The 25,820-nt window shown below is 33.7% G+C and overlaps 1 protein-coding gene across 9 annotated transcripts in view; it reads right to left on the bottom strand.

Annotated features, from left to right (window-relative positions):
• The window catches only part of osp (myosin phosphatase Rho interacting protein outspread), a 679,682-nt gene that overhangs the window by 180,221 nt on the left and 473,641 nt on the right, over positions 1-25,820 (bottom strand). The gene's annotated exons all lie outside the window — the stretch shown is intronic.

Genomic DNA, 25,820 nt, shown 5'->3' with positions numbered 1-25,820 from the left:
CATATCAGTCGATCTTTAATAAACCAGATGAATATAACAAGAACAGAAATAGGTATAATAATTATTGTAACAATAGAAAATCACAGGAAATATATCTATAAATATAAAACTGTTTCATTGTTTTCTTCGCCGCCCCTAACATTTCTACCGACAAAGTATCATTCTGCAGCGTTAATATGAAATGTTTGAAATTTTATGTGTGAAAATCGATGCTACCTTTTAAAAATCATAGTTCGATATACATAAACGGGCACATAAGCAGAAACGTACAGAAGTACTCCGTTTTTTAACGTCGGATGAAGAAAATCGTCTCAGGAGACGGATTTAAGAAGCTTCAATTATTCAACGACAGAATTATTCTCTAGCGGCTGTGGATAAGGTTAAGATAGCCATGCAGATCATCAAATTTTGGACGGTGATGGTGGAATCAGGAAGAAGAAAACACATTTACCAGTATGTACAAGATTATCAAACAAATTGCCTTCCTTTTTCAATCAAATAGAAATAAATAAATAAAATAAAAAATGTAATGAACCGAGTACTTTTCAATCGCAAACTTTGTAATTACTATTTAAAAAGCATTTATAAAAAATTCTACAACGTGTTTTTTTTTCATGACAAAATCTAAGTTTTAATAGAATCGGAAAGCTAACGTAAAATGAAATGAACAAATAAATACCGTTCGTATTTAATTACAATAGATATTAAAAAATAAAAACTTCTAACTCTATTTCAATTCCGTTTTTCCTCTCTGGCTGTCATAACTTACAGTTACTTCAAGATATTAAACTTATATAAGGTTTATCTGTATAACGGTTATCATATAACCTTTATAATTTAATACCTTCACTTAACTGTTATGTATAAAAGTATATATATTTTTTTTAAATTTCTATTTATAAAAAGTATACAGAAACTAAACTCAGTGTAAAATTATTCCAGGGAAAAAGAATATGTAAAATGAAACAAGAGACAATAGATAAAGAAGACACGTACGACATTGAAATCCATCGTACCTAATTTTCTTGGGTCAAACAAGTCCAAAGTAGAAATTTCAATCCGACCAACCTCTTTCGATGAAAAATAAAAATGCTAAGGATAAAAAGCTTATTAAAGACTAAATTTATATCGGATACCGTCATCTATAAATTGTGACCTGAAACGAGGCGAAAATCACTTGTAATTTTAGCGAATAATATCAAAACATATGTGCTATATTTATTAGGAAAAAGTGGTTTCCCAATGGATTTCTTTACTTAACGGAATGTAATATAATATAAAGAAATGTGGAGAATATTCAGCTGCGCAAGCGACGCCGTTCAATACAAGAAGTAATCGGTTGTAAAATGAACATAATTGCTCCAAACAAAATGACTTTGATAAATGGCGCTGATGCCTTAAATCTTTTATTATCTAAATTGAGTTAAGACATCAAGGTGTAAGAAATTAACCTTAAAAGACATACTCGCATGTAACATTGTTTCTTTATTATTAAGTTTTAGATTCTCGTTTCACTAACAAAGCGAGATCATCAACCTTTTACATTTTTCATACATTTTTTAAATTATACTTTAAAATAAAACTGACAAAAAAACAACTTCATAAAAAATATCATTTCTATATTAACAAATTTAAAAACGTAAATAAAAACTTTTTTTCTACTTACCATACGCTTAATAAATTAATATAAGATTTATAAATAATAAAAATTTAAACAAATTTACATAAATATCGGTTACACCTAAAAAATTGTGATATTTTATTATTCCATTCCATCACTTCTTTCCCCTCCCATATTATTTATCATTTGTAATCAAGTCAAAGTAACATCTATTATGTTTGCTTTAAAATTCAATTTGTAATCTAAAAAAATGAGAGATTCCTTTTCTTTAATCTCTGTAAATTTTAAGTTCTTCTATCGATTCATTTAGCGTTCCTGTACCTACAATATAAAGCAACTTGTCCTGACCGACTGATTCATCAACCCCCAGGAAAAACTACTGAATATAAATTGATGAAAGTTTGTATACGCGTTCTTCTTGCCGGTGTAAGTGCACACTAAGAAAGGAGTTTTTGAAATTCCGAGTTTAAAGGGTTAAAATGGAACAACAAATTCCTAAATGTTTCGAAATTTGACCTTGAAACTGATGAAAAAAGGTAAAAAAATTTCGAACAATGATTGAGATATTCAGTAGATTTGGATTTGAAAATACTTCAGAAAAATGTCTACTATTTTCAGGTTTTAAAGGTTTTTTTTTTTGTCTTCAGTCATTTGACTGGTTTGACGCAGCTCTCCAAGATTCCCTATCTAGTGCTAGTCGTTTCATTTCAGTATACCCTCTACATCCTACATCCCTAACAATTTGTTTTACATATTCCAAACGTGGCCTGCCTCACAATTTTTCCCTTCTACCTGTCCTTCCAATATTAAAGCGACTATTCCAGGATGTCTTAGTATGTGGCCTATAAGTCTGTCTCTTCTTTTAACTATATTTTTCCAAATGCTTCTTTCTTCATCTATTTGCCGCAATACCTCTTCATTTGTCACTTTATCCACCCATCTGATTTTTAACATTCTCCTATAGCACCGCATTTCAAAAGCTTCTGATCTTTTCTTCTCAGATACTCCGATCGTCCAAGTTTCACTTCCATATAAAGCGACACTCCAAACATCCACTTTCAAAAATCTTTTCCTGACATTTAAATTAATTTTTGATGTAAACAAATTATATTTCTTACTGAAGGCTCGTTTCGCTTGTGCTATTCAGCATTTTATATCGCTCCTGCTTCGTCCATCTTTAGTAATTCTACTTCCCAAATAACAAAATTCTTCTACCTCCATAATCTTTTCTCCCCCTATTTTCACATTCAGTGGTCCATCTTTGTTATTTCTACTACATTTCATTACTTTTGTTTTATTCTTGTTTATTTTCACGCGATAGTTCTTGCGTAGGACTTCATCTATGCCGTTCATTGTTTCTTCTAAATCCTTTTTACTCTCGGCTAGAATTACTATATCATCACATTAACACATAACACATTATTAGATTTTAATTTATGTACCCCAAAATTTTCCTTAACTTTCTTGTATTCTCCGTCTATTTTACCAATGTTCATTTCTCTCTCCACTTCTGAACACTTCTCTTTAATCCACTCTTCTTTCGCCAGTTTGCACTTCCTGTTTATAGCATTTCTTAATTGCCGATAGTTCCTTTTACTTTCTTTATCACTAGCATTCTTATATTTTCTACGTTCATCCATCAGCAGCAATATATCATCTGAAACCCAAGGTTTTATACCGGTTCTATTTATTCCGCCTAAGTTTGCTTCTGCTGATTTAAGAATTTCCTTTTTAATATTCTCCAATTCTTCTTCTACATTTTCTACCTTATCTTTTTTACTCAGACCTCTTGCGATGTCCTCCTCAAAAATCTTCTTTACCTCCTCTTCCTCAAGCTTCTCTAAATTCCACCGATTCATCTGACACCTTTTCTTCAGGTTTTTAAACCCCAATCTACATTTCATTATCACCAAATTATGGTCGCTATCAATGTCTGCTCCAGGGTAAGTTTTGCAGTCAACGAGTTGATTTCTAAATCTTTGCTTAACCATGATATAATCTATCTGATACCTTGCAGTATCGCCTGGCTTTTTCCAAGTGTATATTCTTCTATTATGATTTTTAAATTGGGTGTTGGCAATTACTAAATTATACTTCGTGCAAAAGGTTCGTTTTAAAGGTATTCGTTTTAAGGTGCTTCGTTTTAAAGGTATTTCGATTTATTAAGGGTGCGACGGTGGTTCAACTGACAAAGCCACTGCCACTGTTACTGCATATACGACGCGACTGGCTACATCTGCCTCCGGTTACTTGACTAAAAAACATAAAATAAAACTAATTAAAAAATTTAAAAAAAATTAGAAACGAAGCATAATCACCTCATATTGGTGTTTGTCGGGTAACGTTAAGAACCGTACAGAAGTTACCCGTACGGGTCCAAAAGTACGAAATACGGGTACCAGTTATAACTAAAATGTTTAAAATGGAGACCGACTGTTTCGAAACCTACATTTTTAGATCACTTAAAGTTTCGGGTACTGTACTGGATTTCCGGTTATAGTTAACCTTGATAAGGTACCCAAAATCTGCGTTTTTATTGCTCTATCTCCGGTTCCTGTGAACCGATTCGCTTGAAAATCAATAGGGCTCTATTCCTAATACGTTTACATCGCTCCACCAAATTTAAGTAAAGCGGGCGAAAACATGTTATACATACAAACGTGCATACGTATAAAAACATGACCGGGCGGAGTAGCGATTTATCCAAATTAAAACACTAAAAACACAAAGAAATGTTAAGCATTAGAATAAACATTTTGAAATCCAGTCTTACAGACTAATTAATTGTATCGAATCTACGGTACCTACGAAACACAATTCCTTATCTCAAATCAAAGATTACAAACCGAATTACGGACTGTACGTAATAGCACAGGACTTTAAAAAAACTAAATATAGAAACCAAAAAGGGATAACATACATAAAAGTAAGTTTGAGTTATATGAATTAATGTGGCGTATAAATTCCATCAATATAAATTTATTTACCATAATTTTCTCGAAGATATAAATTCTTTCACGACTTCATAATAACTATAATATTCAATGTTACTTATCAATTTATTAAGTAAAATCTGATTTTTTTTACGGAGGAACGTCCAACGAAAACCCCGGTTATTTTCTGGAGTAAAAGTTTGACTTGAATACCAATAAGGAATTCTTAAAATAAATATCTTTTTTATGCTTTTTTTTTTATTTTATATATTATTTTACTAAAAAAACATTTAATAATAAAAACCGAATCTTATCACACTTTGCATGTAAGACAAAATTACTGAGCGTACATACATAAAACTTTTAAATTAAAACAGAAAGTACATAAATATAATAATAATAAAAACAAAAAGTAAGGTAAGTAGATTTGTTTAGTTATTTAAAACACAGATGAATTAAATTACATCAACAGAACGGTATTACTAAGAAGAAAAATAGTGCAGGTGAACCCAAGACAAAGATAGTAAATACAAAAAATGCGGTACCGTTTGTAATAATAAGACGGTATATCGTATAGGGTAGTCCGTAGTCGCTGCGCTGCAGTAATTGAGAGATCCGTAAAATCTTACCTAACACAATTCTTACTTTAACAATCAACACAATTTTATAAATTCTTTTAAAACAACGGTTAGAAATGTTTATTCCGCATAAAAAATTAAAAAATCGATTGATGGCAAATAATCGATTAATTTCAGTAATCGCTATAATTTAATTTTTTTGGAGGGGGATCGTTAGTTGATTTACTGGTTTGATGCTCTTCCCCATTCTTTTTTTATTCTGCACTAAATTTTAATCCCAAAATAATTACTAAATCCTATATTTTGAATAATCTTATTCATTTACTAATATTTCTCAACTTCTGCAGTTTTAAACCTCCCCTCGGTTATTTTTTAACGTTAAACTACGTTTTTGGCAACCAAATTAAAAAATATATATATAAAACGTACAGTAATGAACAGAATGAAGGTACGATTCGCAAATGTATATATCATCTACATTACAGAAGATACAATAAAAAAATAAAACCAAATTAATACCAAAATGAAGGAATGAACGTTTTACGGGGAGTTTACAATAGGTATTATTTGTTACTTTCCATATACAACCGTAAATTATACCGACTACAAAAAGCAACGAGAATTTTATTTATACTTTAATTTTTTGTAAAGTTGTCCTGGGACGATCGTTATTCTCGGAAGTGACTATGCTTATTTACACGGTAAAGATTTACGATTCGTAAATTATCGCTAAGAAAATTTCAAATTACGGCATCCAACATTCATGCGTTACATTGACTTAACTACGCTAAATAACAGACTAATAATAAATAACGGCGCGCGCATAGTTTTAATTATAATTAAAAACTTTCGTGTCATAAATTATAGATGTAGAGTAATACAAAGAAGTAAGACTTATTTCGTTATTTTATCTGCCCTCCAAGATATCTCATCGCGTTTTGTCTCACAATAACGTCAAGAAAATCTGAAATTAGGCAGTCCGTTGGTAGATTAGGTGAAGTTGACGTTTCAATTATCTTTCAATGTATGTCATCTCACGTCGGAATTGAAGACTGATTCGTTGGCAAAGCGAGGAACCCGAATAATGATGACAGAAACGTGTAGCTTGTCTTACCGCTCCATTAGAAACGTTAAAAACCGAACGTTTAAACAGAAGTTTCTGAATTACCTAACTACTCAGAAGGAAGGTAAAAATTATACAGCTATAAGTAATGGCGAGAATATAATCCTGACAACCCCGAAGGGAATTTGTGAAGTCTTCAGGATGACTGCCGGTTATGACTGCATTGCAGAACATCTTTTCATAATAAAAATCCTTGCATCTCCTGGGTGTGTTATCTGTAGCAGTGAAGGTTCTGTTATGAATCGGGGACATTTAAAAGTACGTAAAGAACTGACGATTATGGAAACATGTCTCATGTAACATTTTACTAGAAGACCGGAAATCTAATGACATTTTATTAAGAATCAAACATAAATTTAGAAAAACACAAAGGACACGCTTAAAATAATACAGGCGATTCACGAAAAATGTAAGGAACGTTCAGGATATGTTGTAATGGAAAAATAAAAAAAAGGTTCATAAAAACAAAGGTTCGGAAACGCTTCGTTACCGAGTTTCGGCTGGCGAAAACGTTTCGCCCTGATTTCCTGCACTTTCGGTAAACTTAAGCCAGACTATAATTCTTAGGACCCAAACAAAGGGATAAATTTAGCGGTTCTGCATGAAATGTGACTTGAAAAATTGAAAAAATGGGTCCCAGAACAGTACTTTTAATAATTTTTTCAAAGATATGGAGTATAAGATAAAAGATTGGGGTCGAAAAACACACTATTTCATGTTCGGCGTAAAATAATTTTGTTAAATGAGTAATAAAAAGTTTTAAAACAAACTTGTAGGGTATTTGATTCTGAGTAAAATAATATGAATGAAGGGCACAAAAACGATATATAAACGTACGAATTTTGATGTTTATTAAAAAAAAAGTGGCAGTTGTAACTAGGTATTAAAGGAATGAGTTTGTATCTGTTATTTTTCTAAAATATCTGAATTTTTGTTTTGCATTACCGAAAAAACTTTTTTTATTTAAAACTTTTACTTCTTTATTACCCATTTAACAAAGTTATTTTACGTCAAAAATAAAATTGTGTGTATTTCGAGCCCAATATTTTGCCTATTACCCCAGATTTCTCGAAAACTACTAAAATTACTGTTCTAGACATATTTTCAATTTTCCAGGAGAGCATTTCATAAAAAAATCATTAAATTTCTTAACTTGGATCCCAAGACTTATTAGTCTGGCTTAATTATACCGAAGGAGTACAAATCAGGGCGAAATCTTTCGCCAGCCGACACTCACAAAAGGAAGCGTTCCGAATCTACGTTTTTTACGAATTTCTTCTTTATTCTCACCAGTAGAACTATAGAACATGCCCTGAAAATTTGTTATATTATTCGTGAATCACTGTATTTGTGTAAATGTAACGATTTTTAACAATAAAATGAAGAAACGTGATAAGGAAGAACATTAAAAATTAAATCAGATGATAAAATCAAAATGAAATTACGATTGGAAAACCGTCAAAAAGTAGTAACGTATTACGAGGAATTGCAGAATATATATATATATATATATATATATATATATATATATATATATATAGAGAGAGAGAGAGAGAGAGAGAGAGCTTAAAAAAATTCGGTTATTTAACAGATTTATTTAAAAAAACGTTGCTTCCTTTTAATATTTTACTATGAAGATAGTTATGCTTCGTTACGATATGTTATTAAATTTAGTTATCGATCTACATTACTTCTACAATCAAATTGAAAAGAAACCTTTGTATTGTACAACACGTTCGGAAAAAAGTTACACAACACGTACGGAAAAAAATTTATATCAGATTTTCTTGAAAACTTGCATCTTGACAAAAGTTAATGATTGTATAGCTTTACTTCAACAATCGCTTTCGCAAAAATTCATTTATCATTATCATTAATCCGTACTTTCTTATTTTAAGGTTTTCTAGATATAAGTGAATCCTAACGGTGAAAGTAGATACCGAGGATGCCGGAACCTGTAGATATAACGCATCATCGGTGATAACTGGTCGAAGGAATGTTCTTTTAATAGAAACACCCGTATACTTTGTATTTGATCCGGTGGTTTCAAAAGAAGTATTATATCTGTAATACCTAACAAATAAAACCTCCCTAAAAAAATTCTGAATAAGGTATTTTCTCTCTTCTTTCACAATAAAAATAATTAATCTAATCTTTGGATATTTAGTACATAATTGTTTAGTATATAATTTAAAATATTGGGTTTAGTATTGACGATTTTATTTCTTTACGGCTAAATTATGTGTAAGTTAAAAAAAGTTTTAATTTAAATTTTGGGAAAGGAAATTTAGAAAAATATTATATATATATCTTTATATATATATATATTTCTTGTGTGCGTGTGTATGAAAGTGAACTCCTCCTAAACGGCTGGACTGATTTTGATGAAGTTTTGTGTGTGTGTTCAAGGGGATTCGAGAATGATTTAGATTCACAATTTGGTCCGCTGGAAAATGTTTTTTTAATTAATTTTTTATTTATAAGTAGTTGTTGATTTTGGAATGTTTTACATTGGATCCGGCAGACTGCGCTACCATCGCAGTATCGAATATTCAATAATATTCTATTTTAATTTTAGTTTGTCCCGACAATTGGTGCTGCGATCAAATTGAGAAAAATATTTCGTAATTTTGTGTTATTATTGTGTTACAAAAAATCGCGAGAAAACAGTTTTTTAATAAATAAGAGGCTAATAAATCAGATGGAAATGTAAACAAAGGAAAACCAATCAGATCAATGCAAGATGGCCGCTGTCAAACACAACGACCGATCGCAAAGAGCCCGTATGGCCGTTGCCAATGTAAACAAAATCACAACTGTATAAGTAACAAGTAGGCAGCACTGCGATCGCGTTTAGAATTGTGCGCGTATTGAGAAATATTATATTATTATTTATTGAAATAACGTTTTAAAGTGTAATTAAAAAATATACATTGTGCAAATTTGTAAGCCTCCTCTATGAATCATGAGACCTTGCCGTCGGTGAGGGGGCTTGAGTGCTCAGGGATACAGAGTAGCTGGACCGAAGGTGCAACCATATCGGAGAGGTATCTGTTGAGAGCCAGACGAAGGAATGATTCCTGAAAGAGGGGTTTCAAAACCTGAAGAAAAGTTGTCAGATGAATCGGTGGAATTTAGAGAAGCTTGAGGAAGAGGAGGTAAAGAAGATTTTTGAGGAGGACATCGCAAGAGGTCTGAGTAAAAAAGATAAGGTAGAAAATGTAGAAGAAGAATGGGAGAATGTTAAAAAGGAAATTCTTAAATCAGCAGAAGCAAACTTAGGCGGAATAAAGAGAACCGGTAGAAAACCTAGGGTTTCAGACGATATATTGCAGCTGATGGATGAACGTAGAAAATATAAGAATGCTAATGATGAAGAAAGTAAAATCAAGAAGAGGAAGTTGAGGAGGATGAAATGGGAGAAACAATACTGAGATCTGAATTTAAGAGAGCATTAAAAGATTTAAATGGCAGGAAGGCTCCTGCAATAGACGGAATACCTGTAGAATTACTGCGCAGTGCAGGTGAGGAAGCCATTGATAGATTATACAAACTAATTATGATAGATTAAAATTTATTTATTTGTTGTTGATCTTGGGATGGTTAAGGTTCACAATTGGGTCCGGTAGGCAGCGTGTGGGTCCGGTAGGCAGAGCTGCGATCGTGTTTTAGAAGTTATTTTTTTAATATTTGGTTTATCAGTTAAACCTGGTAGTTGGTGCTGCGATCGGATTCTAGGAATTTTTTTTATTTTGTTGCTTTTTCGCATATCAGTTACTTGCGTCGTAGCTTAGTGTTGTTCTTACATTAAAATTCGTATTTAGAGAATAGTTTGTATTAAATCCGATAGGTAGTGCTGTTCTGACAATTGGATTTATTTACATTCTGAATTTTATAAAGTTAAAGGTGAAATTTTATAAGGTTCCTTAATGTTTTGTAAGTTTCTTAATGTTCAGTATTAATTGTAATGATTTTGCAGCCACAACACTTTTCGTTAAAAAATTATTTTCCACCGAATACTGTGATAAGAGAGTGGTGTGAATTAAATCCGATAGGTAGTGCTGTTGATTTACCATTTGGATTTATTTTACATTCTGACTTTCATAAAGCGAAAGGTTAAATTTTGTTAAATTGCTAATGTTCAGTTTTTAAGGTTTTATGAAAATTTCAATTGTTGTCATTTAATCTGTATGTATACTCAGATCTAGCAATAGCGAATCATTGCCGAGTCTGCTAGAATTGCGCGCTTATTGAAAATATTATATTATATTATTATTTATTTAAATAACGTTTTAAAGTTTAATTAAAAAATGTACATTGTGCAAATTTGTTAAGTGCAGTATTGAAGTGAGTATTTTACATGATTTTTCATGAATTTTAATGATGTATACACCTGTATTCAATAACAATCAACTTAACCTACAAATTTAAATTGTCAGTTCTCATTTGATTCTATGCAACTTATGAAGTATTGAACAGCTCTTTGAAAATAAAAATGTCAGTTTGTAAAATAAATTATAACATTTTTAAAATTAAAATATAAGTTACTTATAATATAGTTTAAAGTATATTTAAAAAATTGAATTTATAATGTTTTAGCTGATTAATTTTCTAAAATTATTTTTTATTTACAATTATCTGCAATTTGGAAAAATAGATGTTAAAATAAAGAATGAGAAAAATGATAAAAATTTCTACTAAAATTTTAACTACGTTGCTTTTTTACAGTGCTTTAATTTTTTTATTAATTGTTACATGTAAGCTGTTACATGGTTATGAAACATCAAAATTATTAAATAAATAAAAAAATATGGAGGAGGTACTTTTTTAGAATGATGTTAAGTGAAAATTAGTAGTAATGTGGATGAAAATTGATTAATTACACTAATTATTAATTTTACGACGTTTCGATTTTTTAATTCAATTTTCATCAGACATCTCAATATTTAGTGAAAATAAATATTAACCGTACTACACATAATTAATCAATAAACCCATTACAATAATACAACAATCACAAACTGATAATATCATACTAATAGTCATTTTAATGAAATTTAGAACACATTCCTGCTAATTTTAACTTAATTAAGTTACTTATATTTATGTGTGTGTGCATTTATTACAGAATAATGCCGCGTCAGGACAACGTCTGTCGGGTCCGCTAGTATATATATATATATATGTACACACACACACACACACACACACACACACACACACATATATATATATATATATATATATTCCAATTGATATTAACAATTTTTCTCGATTGCTTTTGATCAGGCAAATCAAGTAGCATAACAACCACAATAATATATTTTTTAATAAAAATTAAAATAAAGCAAAAAACGAATCGACTTCAATCTCATCCAAATTTTATTTCTAAGTTATTACAGATAAATTTAAAAAACTTACATCAAAATTAAACATGAGAGGAAAAATGCGCATTTAACTAATTACATGCAATCGTAATTAAAAACTAAAGGATTAAAAAAGCTACAAAATACTACACGTAATCAAAAAAAAAAATTCTGGTTAAGTAAGTACAGGTAGCCTACAATAGGCTCTAAAAATTGCTAAAAGAAACAACAGCATAATTAATTAAGAAACTTTATTCAATTCCAGTTTTTAACGTATGACTATGCATTAAATAATGATAATATTAAAGGTTTCATAACACAAGGTTGACAATATTCTACTATCAACGTAATAAGCATCAAATTAAACATTTAAAGTTTTATGTGTCATCTCAACTACTTTAAGTACCGTACTTTAAATTTATACTTCTTAAGTAATTTAGAAGAAAGTGCAAAAATGTTGTGTGTATAAATACAAAAATATTTTCGTTAAAAACTGCCGATCACCTATCGGTTTTTATCCAAGTGTTTGATTTTCACTTTAATTTAGACCACTGCATTGTTTCGATTAATTTGTAACAGATACAAAGAATATTCTACTTTATCGACCTTCAAAAATTCCTTCTTGGCCGAGAATAAAACAAGGTTTTACTTGAAAAATGTGAAAATTATTTTTATTAAATCTGCAACCAACATTACTCCTAAAATTTCCAACATTTCTGATGCGGTAAACTGAATCCTTCACGACCTAATTTGGTCGTATTCTGCAGCTTTCAAACGTCACAACGGTTAGAACCGTGAACAGAAAATAATGTGAATTACATAAATACAGACGCTGCCACTCCCTTAATGTTACTTCTCTTACTTAAATATTTAGAAACCGGCGGCAAATATGACAAAGGGCATCACATGTATGTTAACGCACGGCAATAAAGAAGACTTATGGAAATATCCGTGTCCGATGAAGAAAAACGGGACCTTCCTTAAGAATTTCCTGTTTGATCGGATCAGGGAATATGTGAACGGTCTTTTTTTTGTGTCGGACTCCAGCTGGTGGTCTAATCCAACCGCTATCAACAGACTACCGACTAAAACCACCCCCATTTGGAGTAACCCTACGCATCCCGGGATCACCCGGAGGTATTACTTCGAGATGTGTAGTCCCGTTACGAGCTCACTCGTACCAACAACACGTCTCAAATGCTCCAGACCAACATAATACACTTATAACCTGTCGCGAAACATTATGAGGGCATGACACGACAACCAGCCAGCAAGGCGTGCAACGATCTTACCATTAACCTGGACGGAAAGGTAAACACCTTCAACGCGGCATTAACCTTCCGATGCGAAAGGCGAACACGACGTGAAAACAAGCCAATAAGGCAAGCAATATTCTTACAACCTAGTTATCATATTTCTTACGCAAAACCCAGAATAATACACTATTCGGAAACATGAAGAACGTGGCGATCATGCCACGAATATATGTCAACAAGGCAAACCCATTCTTATAAGCTAAATTTATTACCTTAAAGGAAGTCCTTACAATACGAGTCCTCACCCTTTCAACATAAACCTAACCTAAACAATTTACCTAATCTAAGAATACTAATATAATATACCTACCAGGGTAGGTTACATCCAGTAACATAGACAAAGTATCGATAAATTAGCACAAATGAAATGATCACTACATTAATCAAATAGAATCACTAACTTAACCTAACACGATGCATCGGTGAGAACACATAACCCATATTTGATAATAATACATTTACTACGCATTTAATCATATAATCAAGTAAAATAATAACTCATGAAATAATCGCGACTGAATAACCTAAAAATCTTATTCCTTCAAAGGAAATAAAACACTGTTCTTAAAACGCCACGAACGAGCCAGGATGTGAAATTAGAACAAAGGTCGATCTTTCAATTACGATAATCCTATCTAAATTTTTTCTTCCATTTTATTTATTTTAATTTTATTATTAATTAATTTTTTTAAATATAAAATCCAAATGAGAATCCACGACTCCTCGCCTTTATAATATAAGCCTAGCCTAAACATATACCTAACCTAACAGTGATTAAATAATATTTGATTAATAATAATCAAATGGTCATAACATTAATCAAATAGAATCACTAACATAAAATAACCTAGCATGAAACATCGACGAGATCACATAAAATATATTTAATAATACGGTCACAACACATATAATCACAACGCAATCGTATTGTCATATAAGTGAAATCACAAAACTAGTAACACGTCGATATATCGCAACTTCAATAGCAGTCTGCGACACAACATATTTCTATTACCGTTAACATTATTGGTAATTATGGATAAAACTGTGCCTCCTCCTCAGTTTTTTTTTTCACGACTGTCCTGATAAACATAGCCACGACAGCCCAGGACGTCTCACTTCTTAGCATTGTCTCTCCGATACTGTCCGAGGAAATGGGACCCGCTACTTGAACTACCTGCATTCTCAGAAGCCCCCATCTAGGACACACAAAAAATGTGTGTTCGGCAGAATCGACTGCTGCCGAGTAACACACGCACTCACGGGTGTCTCTCCTCCCCCTCTCAAACAGATAGGAGTTGAAACACCCGTGCCCGCTAAACAACTGGGCGAGATAGAAGTTCAACCCCTCCAACCCTCTATCCACCCAGTTTTACACTCTAGGCAGCAGTCTTCTTGTCCATTGCCCTTTTTGGGAACCCTCGTATCTACTCTGCCAGCAAGCCAACAGATATCGCCTAGCCTCGTTTCTGTTCTTGCCCTCCTCCCTCTCCTTTGGCTAGCAGGTCGAGAGGAGGAAGTCCGGCAAGGACCGTAGCTGCCTCAAACGAAACTTTAAGGTAGGCAGAGAGCACACCTACGGCCATTCTTCTTAATATCCCTGCGTTCCATTCTCCAGGATATCCCTGCCTCTGGCAATGCACAGCCCCGCCTCCCACACCGCAATGCCGTACAGCATTATAGAGTCTACCACCGATGCCAACAGACGTCTGTTCGACTGACGTTACTCCTCCGACGTTTTCCATAATGCGGCACAATGCCGAAGCTCTTCTTTCAGCCTTGCCGGCGATCTCCCGGATATGTACCTGGTACGTCAGTCTCTTGTGTCGCCAGACGCCCACGTACTTTACCGCCGGAGCCGGCACCACGACAGTGCCCCTAACCGAGAAGGTCACATCAGCAAGTCTCCTCCTCCCGGCAAAGACAATAGCTTGCATCTTATTGACTGCAACTTGTAGCCCGCTAGCGTTGAACCAGTCCATGATATTGTCGATTGCGTCGGCGGCTTTGGCTATCAGTTCCGTCTCCGTACGAGCAACTACCAAAAGGGCTAGGTCATCGGTTTACGCTATGGTTAACGACCCCTGAGGCAGCTCCAACCTGAGGATGGGGTCGCAAGCCAAATTCCATAATGAAGGCCCAAGAACAGAACCCTGCGGCACGCCCGCGGTCACCACTCTCCTTACCACGTTACCGTTCGAATAATAGACCATCTCCATCTCACTGAGGCAGTCGCAAAGAATTCTCCTCAAATAATCACTAACTCTCCTCCTCTCCAAGGTTTCTGTAATGCGGCCCCACGGCAGCGCGTTGAACGCGTTTCTGATATCGAATAATATGAGACCCGCGATCTTCCCAGTTCTACGAGTGCCGCTCAATGCCTACTTGATGATACCAACTACCTTGGAGACCGCATGAATAGACGACTTGCCCGGACGGAAGCCGCACTGACTATCCGCAAGGCCGCCGCTGACCACGATCTCCTCTTCAAGCCTCTAGAGAGTACTAATCGTTCAAAAAGGTTTCCTCCTGCGTTAAGCAGACAAATCGGACGGTACGCCGCAGGCTCCTCGGCTGACCTACCCGGCTTCTTAATTAAAACCAGCCTCGCTCTCTTCCATTCCACCGGGAATGTGAACGGTCTACTGAATTCATAAATTATGATTTTTTTCCATTTTGTATTGGGTAGGTGCAAAGTAAATCAAATTCTGGATTTCTTTATGTCTAAATTATACGCCTACTTAAAGACGGCAGTTGCGACCGCAGTGGAATAATTGTCGTAAATAAGATTCAGACCCGTACAGGGGAAAGACGTTTATTTTTAGTAAATCCATAGCTCTTTCGTTGTCTTCGATCAGGATAGTAATGTTTTTGAATCGACTTGTTCTGCACCAGCGTACGACATTGACAAACATACCGTAAGTATGTGGAAAACTGACGACGTATCTGAAAAACTGTAACGTAACAATGTTTTAGCACAACGGTATCTCCGATCGGATGCGGCAAATTCCAGGTACTGCTTCATCGTTTTTCAAGAATAGTAAATGAAAAATATAAAATATTAAATATCAATATTTTCACCCACAAAATGTTTTCCGTAACTTCTCCATAATCTACACGGGAACGGATGAAGCCAGGCGATGCTTCAAATCGCTGACTCAGTATAATTCCAATATTTTACTTTTCGGAAAATCTTCGACCGGTATTATTACTTTATTTAGGCCCCAGATTTTTCTCCATTATTTGTTTTATAGACTTTAATAAAAAAATTCTCTTTATATGTAATGAGAGTAGATTTTTTTTTTGCTGTTTAGCGCTTGATGTACAGGTATCATTTCTATATTATCTCGATCGCTAAACTGACCTGCCGTAACCCTATTACTACTTTAAGATCTACCTAAATATAATTAAATAATAAGTTTTTCCCGTTTTCGGATTCTACGGATGCGTATAGAACACTGCAATAGACCCATAATGAAGGCCGCCTGTATGCCAATAGTTACATCCTAGGAGATATCTGGTGGGCGGAGCTACAAGGATCAATCCGAGGATTGTTTACGCTCTGAGGGCAACATAATACACTTAACGGTCGGAGTATCTATCGGGTAAATCCGAGCCTACTAAATTCTCTTATATACAAATACAAAAAATACATCGAGGAATTCAATTTATAATTTTTATTGAAATTAAACTGTATGAAACACACTATAACTGAATCGATATTTATATTTTTTGAGAGGACTAGATGAAGTCTACAATATTAAAAAAAAAGTTAATTAACTATTAAACCGTATATATATTCGATTTGAACTAGGACTTACAAACAAAAAAGAATATGTAATAAAATCTGATCAAAAATGATTCTATGATTGAACGGGTTTATAATTTAATGTTCATTTAAATTAAGCGCATTTACCTTCTATCAATTAATACTTTTTCTTTAAATTTCAAAAAGTTAAATGAACAACAAGCAAAACCGATTAATTTACTTATCCGTTTCAATATTGCATAATTAGAAATTTGCGAAAAGTAGTACGAAGCGGGTCAGGTCTACGTTAAATTACATCTAATTTTTCTTAAAAGATAAGCAAAAATAACACATTTTCTTACAACAGTAACTGTAAATATGGAATCAAAGGACAAAGATGATGTTTTATTTAGTTCGTTATTAACAATAAAGAATAAGGAAGAAACTAATGGAAGACAAAAAGCAGTAATAAAAAAAAGCAAACAACTGTACCGCTTACTTCAACGGTCCATGTAATACACACAGTAAAACATAGAATGGGTGAATAGAATTGCTCCGCTCGATAAACCGCAACACCGCAACAAATAAGAATAGAAGTAAAATACAACACGATTTACAGTAAAAAGAAACCAAATAACAGTAAGGTAAAGAAAATCAAGAAGTATCCAAAAAAAAATTGTACTTCACTACACTTCTTGACTAAATGATACTTTTATACAGAGTACGTCTGAAGATTCATCGACAAAGAATCGATTTCCTTCGATGACCGAAATAATTGATTAAATGAATTCCATTCAATCCGAATTCAAATGTTATCAGAAGATAATTAACCGGCTGAAGCGAACTGAAAAGTAAAATTGAAAAGAGTTAATTCTTTAATACCATTTGAAACAACCATCAGTTAAAAATAAAGGATAAAACTTTAAACATACTACAACTGAAATACTTCAGATTACAACTACATATCTGTCGATGACAATAGTTGAATATTAAATTCAAGATTTAAAGTATGTCGATAAACCTATAATAATAACTGCGTAAGTCAAGTGATATTTAAAGAACTCGGTTCAAACTAGTTTTTTTCTTATATGATTATGTCGTAAAAACATTTGTAAATCCTTACATCCCTTATACATAATGCAACTGCGTGGATACTCAGAACGTTAGGATAACGAATGAATCGATTTTCGAGTCAAAAAGAAAAAAAACGGCGTTAATATACCGTTTATAAGCTACCCGTTTAATCACTGCAACGTAGCTTTAGAACTGCAATCAAACAATGGAACTACGAAACATAACATTTGGAAATGCTAACTCATAAAAAAAGTTTTTTCAATCGAGAACCTAATAAAAATCTATTTTTCTTTTCATAAAGTTCTTAGGAAGAAGAATTACGAAATATTTTTGTTTTATTTAAAATACAATACATAATGTAATACAAAACAAGACTAACCAGTATTCAAAAAATGTTTCCAGTTTAGTTCAATTCAAATTTTCACTTATTTATTGGTACAAACGTAACTATTTTCCTCCTCTAAACATGGTTTTTTTTTGTTATTTAACTGATAGTTAACACTCAAAACTAATATATATATATATATATATATATATATATATATATATATATATATATATATATATATAATGCTACACTACTTATTTTTGTATGTGTATAGTAAACAATCATTGTATATATATATATAATTTTTTTTTCTTGATAAAATTTATTACCGCTCTTTTGAATCACTAGTAATTGTTATTTTTGTATAAAACTTTTTTTCTTTAAGAAGTGACTGCCTGCCTGCTGCCGCTTGTAATTTCCGTATCCGATGTGAATGTGTTAAAAACATTACGAGCTAATATTTTTTTCTACTTGAAGAAAGTACAAGATACACATAATCTTTTATGTGACAATAGCCGATAAAACTTGTTAGAATTAATAACAAAAATTCCTACTAATATTTGTTTTAAGAAAAAATTTCACTCCAATAAGGTAACATAATTTCTATTTTTTTTTAATGCAGATACTAAGTAATTAAAATAACTTTTTTTTTTCTAATTAACAACCCACTTCAGCTAAGTCCTTTATTTAAAAACGAAAACAAACCGCGTTCAAAATTAAAAAAAAAATCTTCCGCAAAAAAATTTTAATTTATTTGCTTTAATTTTTTTTTTCTTATACACATATTTTCTTTTTATTTACGGAAGAGCCACCAGCTATTTTACCCATTAGGATTACAGTAAATCTTGCAAAAATTAGCCTGACTTGTCCTGTGTTTTCTTACCGATAAATTACAGATGCTTCCCGATCAAATATGTAATTCTAGAATAAGGACTTCTTGTCATGATCTAAGGGCATTGCTTAGGAGTAAACCGTTGTACAAAGTAGCAAGGGAATACAAAACATACGTGTACTTATGTTGAAAGAAATAAGACCTTCCTTAAATATTTACTACTCAAATGTACGTGACAGTGAACAGCTGTATTTATAAATTAACTTCTTTTACAAATTTTATCCAGAAAACGCTAAATATTGGTGTGTTTATGTAGTTATATGTTCATTTGAGGACTGCATTACTGACGACCACCGTAGCCGAGTGGTAGTGACTATGCCTTTCAGCAACAAAGTTATGAATTCGAAACCAGGTCGGAGAAGGAACTTTTTGTACGCTAAAATAATTCATCTACTACTATAGGTAACTGAAATTAGATTAAAGCAACTTTATTAACCTCTTTATTAATCCTGTTAAGGATACGCTCGCCTCTGTTGCAGGTTTAATGTACGGAGTTGATATCTGCCAGAAAAGCGTAACATATTTAGCAAACATTCTAGAGTTTGCTAAATAAATAATTCACTCTCAATAATTCACTCTGTACCGTACAGAAAATTACAGATTTTCCTGGATTTCGTACATGTGGAATCTGTTTACTCTCTTCAGTCTTTAATGCGGGGACTGAAAATAAATGAAACGTCAGAATTACGACAAAGATTAACTGGGAGCCGATAAATGTTTACGTAATAAAAAGAACTTTATTTAGAATCTAATAGCGTTTTTTAATACAAAATCATCTTTTCCATTCATCTTTTATTTCATTATCAATGGAAAGTAAATTGAACAGCTGAAATACTTTAATACTGAATATTTCTCGAAGAAACGGAAATTTTTCAGGAAAGTTCTACAAAAGAAAATAACAAAAACTTCATATAATCACGGGCCAGGAAACACTTTATTTTCGAGTTACAGCTTGCGAAAAATTTCACCCCGGTGTCTGAGCCCAGAGTAAAAAGAAGCCACACTGAAATTCTTGAAATTTAAATTATAGGTTAATTTAATTGAAAAGACCGACATAGAACGGCCGATTTTCGTAGAGTCAATTTTTTTCTCCATAATCCATCATTTTACAGAGCTTTAATAATAAAAATTTTCTTTTTGATTAGTTAATTCGCAAATTTCATTATAAATTCCATTAGTCCAGTATAATGACGCATTAGATAGAAATACGATGGTAATCGAGGACCGCGTTTAAAACACAAAGAAATATTAAACGATTTAAATTTTTCATAAACTCACATTTTCCACGTTCCTTTTACTTTACCGGCGAACGAAGTTAGGATAGTTATATTAAAGAGCAAAGTATGGAAATCATGTCAAAAATGGGGTATCGGGTTTATTTGCAAATCGTTACGTTTTAGGGTAGAACTATTTAAATTATAACAAAAAAACATACGTACGTACACAGAACGTATGTGTGTCGCACTGGTTTTGGCCTTATATCTCAGGGTTGACCGAATCGATTTTCTCACAAATTTGGCTCAAATATTTCCATACATGGGGCATTCATCGTATTAATGTGTTTTCAAATTTCGTTTAGGAAGTAGGGAATATACCGAAAAATCTAATTTAAATTTTCTTCAGACGCATTTTAAAGAAAACTTTATTAAAAGTAGATCTCTTACAAACAACGAATAATCAAAAAACGTTTTTAAGAAACTTAACCCCCGTTACATTAATATTAAATTCCTAACGTCAAAATGTACGTTATGTTTTTTGCTCTATCTAATTTCAGGTTTGATATTAATTTTTTATTATTATTTTTTTTTTATTTTATACATCAAAGAGGATTATCAACAAATTTGTACAATTTTCAAAAACGATAAACCCGGGTCTTTAAACAGAAAAGTTTTTGAAAAATTTTATGTTCTTGTTTTAACCTTTATCAGACGGGATATTGTTAGATTTAGAGAAAACTTTATTTACTTAAGCAAATTTGTTGCTTAATCTATATATGAATATTTCTAGAAATATATTTTTTTAAATAAATATTTTCCACCTCTAAAAAATATAATAATTTGATTTTTGGCTTTGAAGCTTCCTTATTCAGGCTGTTATTTGCTATATAATTAATAGAACAGTATACAGAATAAAACGTTTTTCTAATTTTAACTGAATTTAAAAAAAAATACTATCAGATAATTATTATCGATAAAGAGTGCTTCGTTCCTTAGTTCGTTTGACCAAGCGGTTAACTAAAATCCACATTCCAAGGAGTATTACAATTTAAATGAATAACATATTCGTAAAAAAATTCTTGAAAAATCAAGGAAGGTTTTTCTGCGTAAGTTTTTTCTATTCGCATTGTGATTTTACTAGTAGAAATTTTTGTATTATTGTTATAATAATGACGTTGTGTTGCGTGGAGCGTGAATAATAAGAATATGAATAAAAAAGGGAAAGAATGATTTTAAACAATAATACTTTCGAACTTTCTTTCCTTATTTACGGATCATTTCATTTCATAACCGTAACAGTACTCTCTTAAGATTCTACGTTTTATATCGCTCTATAAAATTCCTTCTTTCTCAATGATTGTTTAATGTATGCAAACCGATATCTCAAAATATAGTATTAAATTTTTAGTTAATTAAATTAATATAACATCAAAATTTTATTTTAACGCCTAGCTAAACGAAAATATTTAAGTTATAAGAGTATTTTACGGGCAAAAAGGTGTATCAGATAATCGGTTCAATTCCACGGATGCAAAGAAGGGAGGCCTTTCTGGTCCTGGAACTAACCTTAAATATCAGGCTTAAGAAGAATACAGCCACGGATCTGCAAGACGATTGCTGATCTGGAGAATTGGTTTGTTTGGCATTTCTCCCGCCACCACCCCATTCGGTCGCCCTAAAGCATAAGGCAGAATGTCTGTGCCACAAACGGCTACTGAGCCTCGAAAGAGTTTAGCGACCAGTGTTCTAAATAGCTCCTAGAGCTTACCTAACAACGTGAGCGGACTAAGCGCGATTCCATACACCACCGGCTTACGTGTCCCAACCGCTCACTTGTCATATATTTACTATAATGGGTAGGCGCAACCCGTCAACTACTATAAAATATACATGACAGCCACAAATTAAAAATTACTTCGTCTGGACAGCAATTCGCTGCCACGCCTAGGTTGCTGAATGCCAGCAAGTACCATCCACCATATTAAAGCGTTTGGAGCCTTAATTGGCTGGTGGTCAGCCAAATCTGTCGGTTAGTTTCCCACAGCAGTGCGGTAGGAGCTTTTTCCTTAAGTAAACTACTGATGTCGGTTGAACAAAGCAACCGCATCAAGGAACTTCCACACGGCCCGATAATGCGGCTCTCGCCACATTGACTCGCCGCTTGTGAGTGGCCAATATTCCCCTTGACCTCTAAGTTCCATGGTGGCCCGGTCTCTGGCTCCCCCAAGAGCAGGGCAGTGAAACATCAGGTGTTCATTTGACTTAACCTCCCCGCAAATGCACAACTCATCAGCTGCCAGGCGGAACCGAAACAGATATTGATTCAAATTAACATGGTTGGTGAGCACCTGGGCACCCGTTGCCCTAAAAAACGAACTCGAGACATACCATCCCACCAGACCCCGTATAAACTTGTACAGGGATCTTCCCTTAGTCGTGGGTAGATCTGTAGAACCACTGGTTTACTTGGCATTTCTACCACCACCACCCCCTTCGGTCGCCCCAAAGCATAAGACCGAATGTCTGTGCCAAAAACGGCTACTGAGCCACAAAACAGTTTAGCGACCACTGTCCTAAATAGTGCCTAGAGCTCACCTAACAGCGTGAGCGGACTAAGCGCGGTGCCATACACCACCTGCTTACATGTCCCAACCGCTCACTTGGTATATATTTACTAAAATGGGTAAGTGCACCCGTCTCCAACTGAAAATGTATATGACATCCATAATAAAATTTATTTCGTTTAGGCAGCAATTCGCTTCCACGCCTAGGTCGCTGAATGCCAGCAAATACCTGTCCACCGTTTTATAGTGCTTGGAGCCATAATAATTGGCTGGTGGTCAGCCGTACTCAGGGTTAGCTTCCGACAGCAATGCGGTAGGAATCTTTCCTTTTAGTAAACTATTGATGTCGGTTGAATATAGCAACCGCATCAAGGAACTCCCACACGATCCGTCAATGTGGCTGATGTGGAACATTACGGCGTTCCAACTCAAAGTGGACAGAACTCCAACACAAGGAAGGAAATTCTATAAAAATTGCCAAAATATATTTACAGTCTGCGCTTTCCACCTCGGCAAGAGCATTTAAGATGCAATCCCAAACCCTTTTGTGAAGCCATACTGGCCTCGATTTGGAAAACAGTTCACCTCTATCCTTTCCCAGAGCCGTTCCACAACCAGCTTTACAAGCAACTTGCCAATTACCAGCAAGAGGCTGAAGGGTCGATAACTGCCGATCTCAGTAGGATCCTTTCCTGGTTTTAAGAGCACCCTGACCAAAGCCGCTTTCCAACATGTCGAGAAGCAGCCCCAGCTAAGGCACCCCGAGAACAGCCTGCCAAGCGGCTCTCTTAATCAGGCAGCAGATGACAGAATATGTCCGGGTCAAGTTGGTCAATCCCCGGTGTCTTTTTCAGTGTCATTCAAGAAACCACACGGTCTATATCAACGGGATCCTCAGCCCGTAAGCCAGGGAAAGGCACAGCCCCCGCCCTAACGCCAACTACTGCTTCACTCTCCGGAGCATCTGGAAATAGAGTATCCAAGAACGCCTGGTAAGTCGCCATTGATGTTAAAGTGTGGTCACGACACCAAACCCGCATCGAACACTGGACAGCACGTGCAGTGGCTTTGGCCGTTAACATGATTTTGCGAGCTGCCAGGGGCTGCGCTGCAACTCGCGCATCAAGTCTTGCCATAACTTGAGTCTGGCATCCTTGATGGCATGAACATACTCAATACGGGCTATTAGATCTGGAGAAGGCATTTGCTAACGAAAAGAGAAAAATAATTAAATATGGTGATATAAGGAAAAAAGTGAATTATCTGTTAATAAAAAACTCTCGCAGTTTTGTGCAAGATCGACTTTTTGTTTCCGACGCCCTCACTATCTCGCCATCAAAAACGCACCGTTGTTCAAAGTACAACGCATATCATACGTTCGATTACCCAGTCGACCCTACACACAAGCAACGAGTTTCAACCCGCTCACCACTGTGACTCGCTGTATAAGCGGGTAAGAAAAAATACACCACTATACAGTCAATATAATCTCAATTTTCTTTTTCAGCATTAAATTGATCGTAATTCAACAACGAATCAACAATTCTTCATAAAATTTTCACATACAGAAATTAAACATACAGATAGGCTATAACAGCATATCTAAATTTCAATTAAATTTATCTGGTAGTTTTGAAGTTTTACAATTCTTTATAAATATATATAAAGAAACCTCCTGTTCATTTAAATTGAGGTTTCTTTATATAGTTTATAGTTTCGTACTCCTCATATCACAGAACATAAAGCAGATTCATTTTCACCCGCTCCTACCATGCGAACGAAAGTAATTTTGTACTTTTCTTCGAAAATTCCGTAAAAAAATTATAAATTATTAAATTCTTGCAAATAGGAGGAAGGTGGGGTTTGACATAAATTCGTTGCTTTAAAATCAGAATTACTTTAAAATCTAAAGTAATAAAATATGGGTTTTGAAAAAAAAGATCTAAAAGACGAATTAAATTTAAATCGCCAAAAATGTATTAAAAGTATTTATAAACTAATAACTATTTATAAACTAGAAACTATGAGCTGTATTTATAAACTAAACTATGTATTTATAAAATTAGAAACTAGAACTTAGTAATCTTACGATTAATATCTTGGAATATGGAACAACTAGAAATATAAAAGAAAAAGACGTTCTTATACAGGATCTTACTAAAGGTTGGATGCACTGGTGCCTGAACGCTGTTCCGGTACTGCTTTTTGGGAGAAACAAAAGATTGTCCTTTCACGTAAAACTTGTTTCAACTTAACGTCTTGTCTACGTTTTATTTAACATTAAGTTTTCATTGTTAATAAATTTTTTAACGAAAGATATTATCACTTCCTTAAATGGTGTGTGACGATTTTTCATTTATTAAATTTTTTGTGGATATTAAAATTGTTTGGTTTGTTTCCTAACCTCACTTCACTTTTATTTAATTATTTTTTTATGTTATACACTATGAGCCGATAAAAAATATAACCCGAATGATAAAAGTCAGACTACACGAAAATGGTGTTTGCTTTTGAATATCAGTAGGCAAATGACGAAAAAAAGTCGCTAAAAATCAAATTAACAAAAAAAAAGTTAACATTTGACATAAGAAATATAGTTTGCTTCTTATTGATATAAACATCGAAATAATGTCGTACAATAGTATTGGTTTGCTTGGCATTTCTCCCGCCACCACCCCTATCGGTCGCCCTAAAGCATAAAACCGAATGTATGTGCCACAAACGGCCACTGAGCCACGAAACATTTTAGCGACCTGTGTTCTAACTAGCTCCTACAGCTAACCTAAAAGCGTGGTACCATACACCATTCGCTTGAATGTCCCACCGACCACTTGTCATATATCACTAAAATGGGTAGGTGCACCCCGTCAACTACTAAAACATATATGACTATCAATAATTAATTATATCTCATCAAAGACAGCAATTCGCTGCCACGCCTAGGCCGCTGAATGCCAGCAAGAACCTGTCGACCATTAAAGCGCTTGGAGCCTTAATCTGGCTGGTAGCCAACCATATCTCTCAGTTAGCTCCCTACAACAGTGAGGTAGGAGTCTTTTC

This window comes from Lycorma delicatula, chromosome 4 (assembly GCF_047948215.1).
Source record: "Lycorma delicatula isolate Av1 chromosome 4, ASM4794821v1, whole genome shotgun sequence".
NCBI classification, from domain to species: domain Eukaryota; kingdom Metazoa; phylum Arthropoda; class Insecta; order Hemiptera; family Fulgoridae; genus Lycorma; species Lycorma delicatula.
Note: the sequence above shows the minus strand (reverse complement) of the source record. Positions and strands in the feature narration are given on the sequence as shown.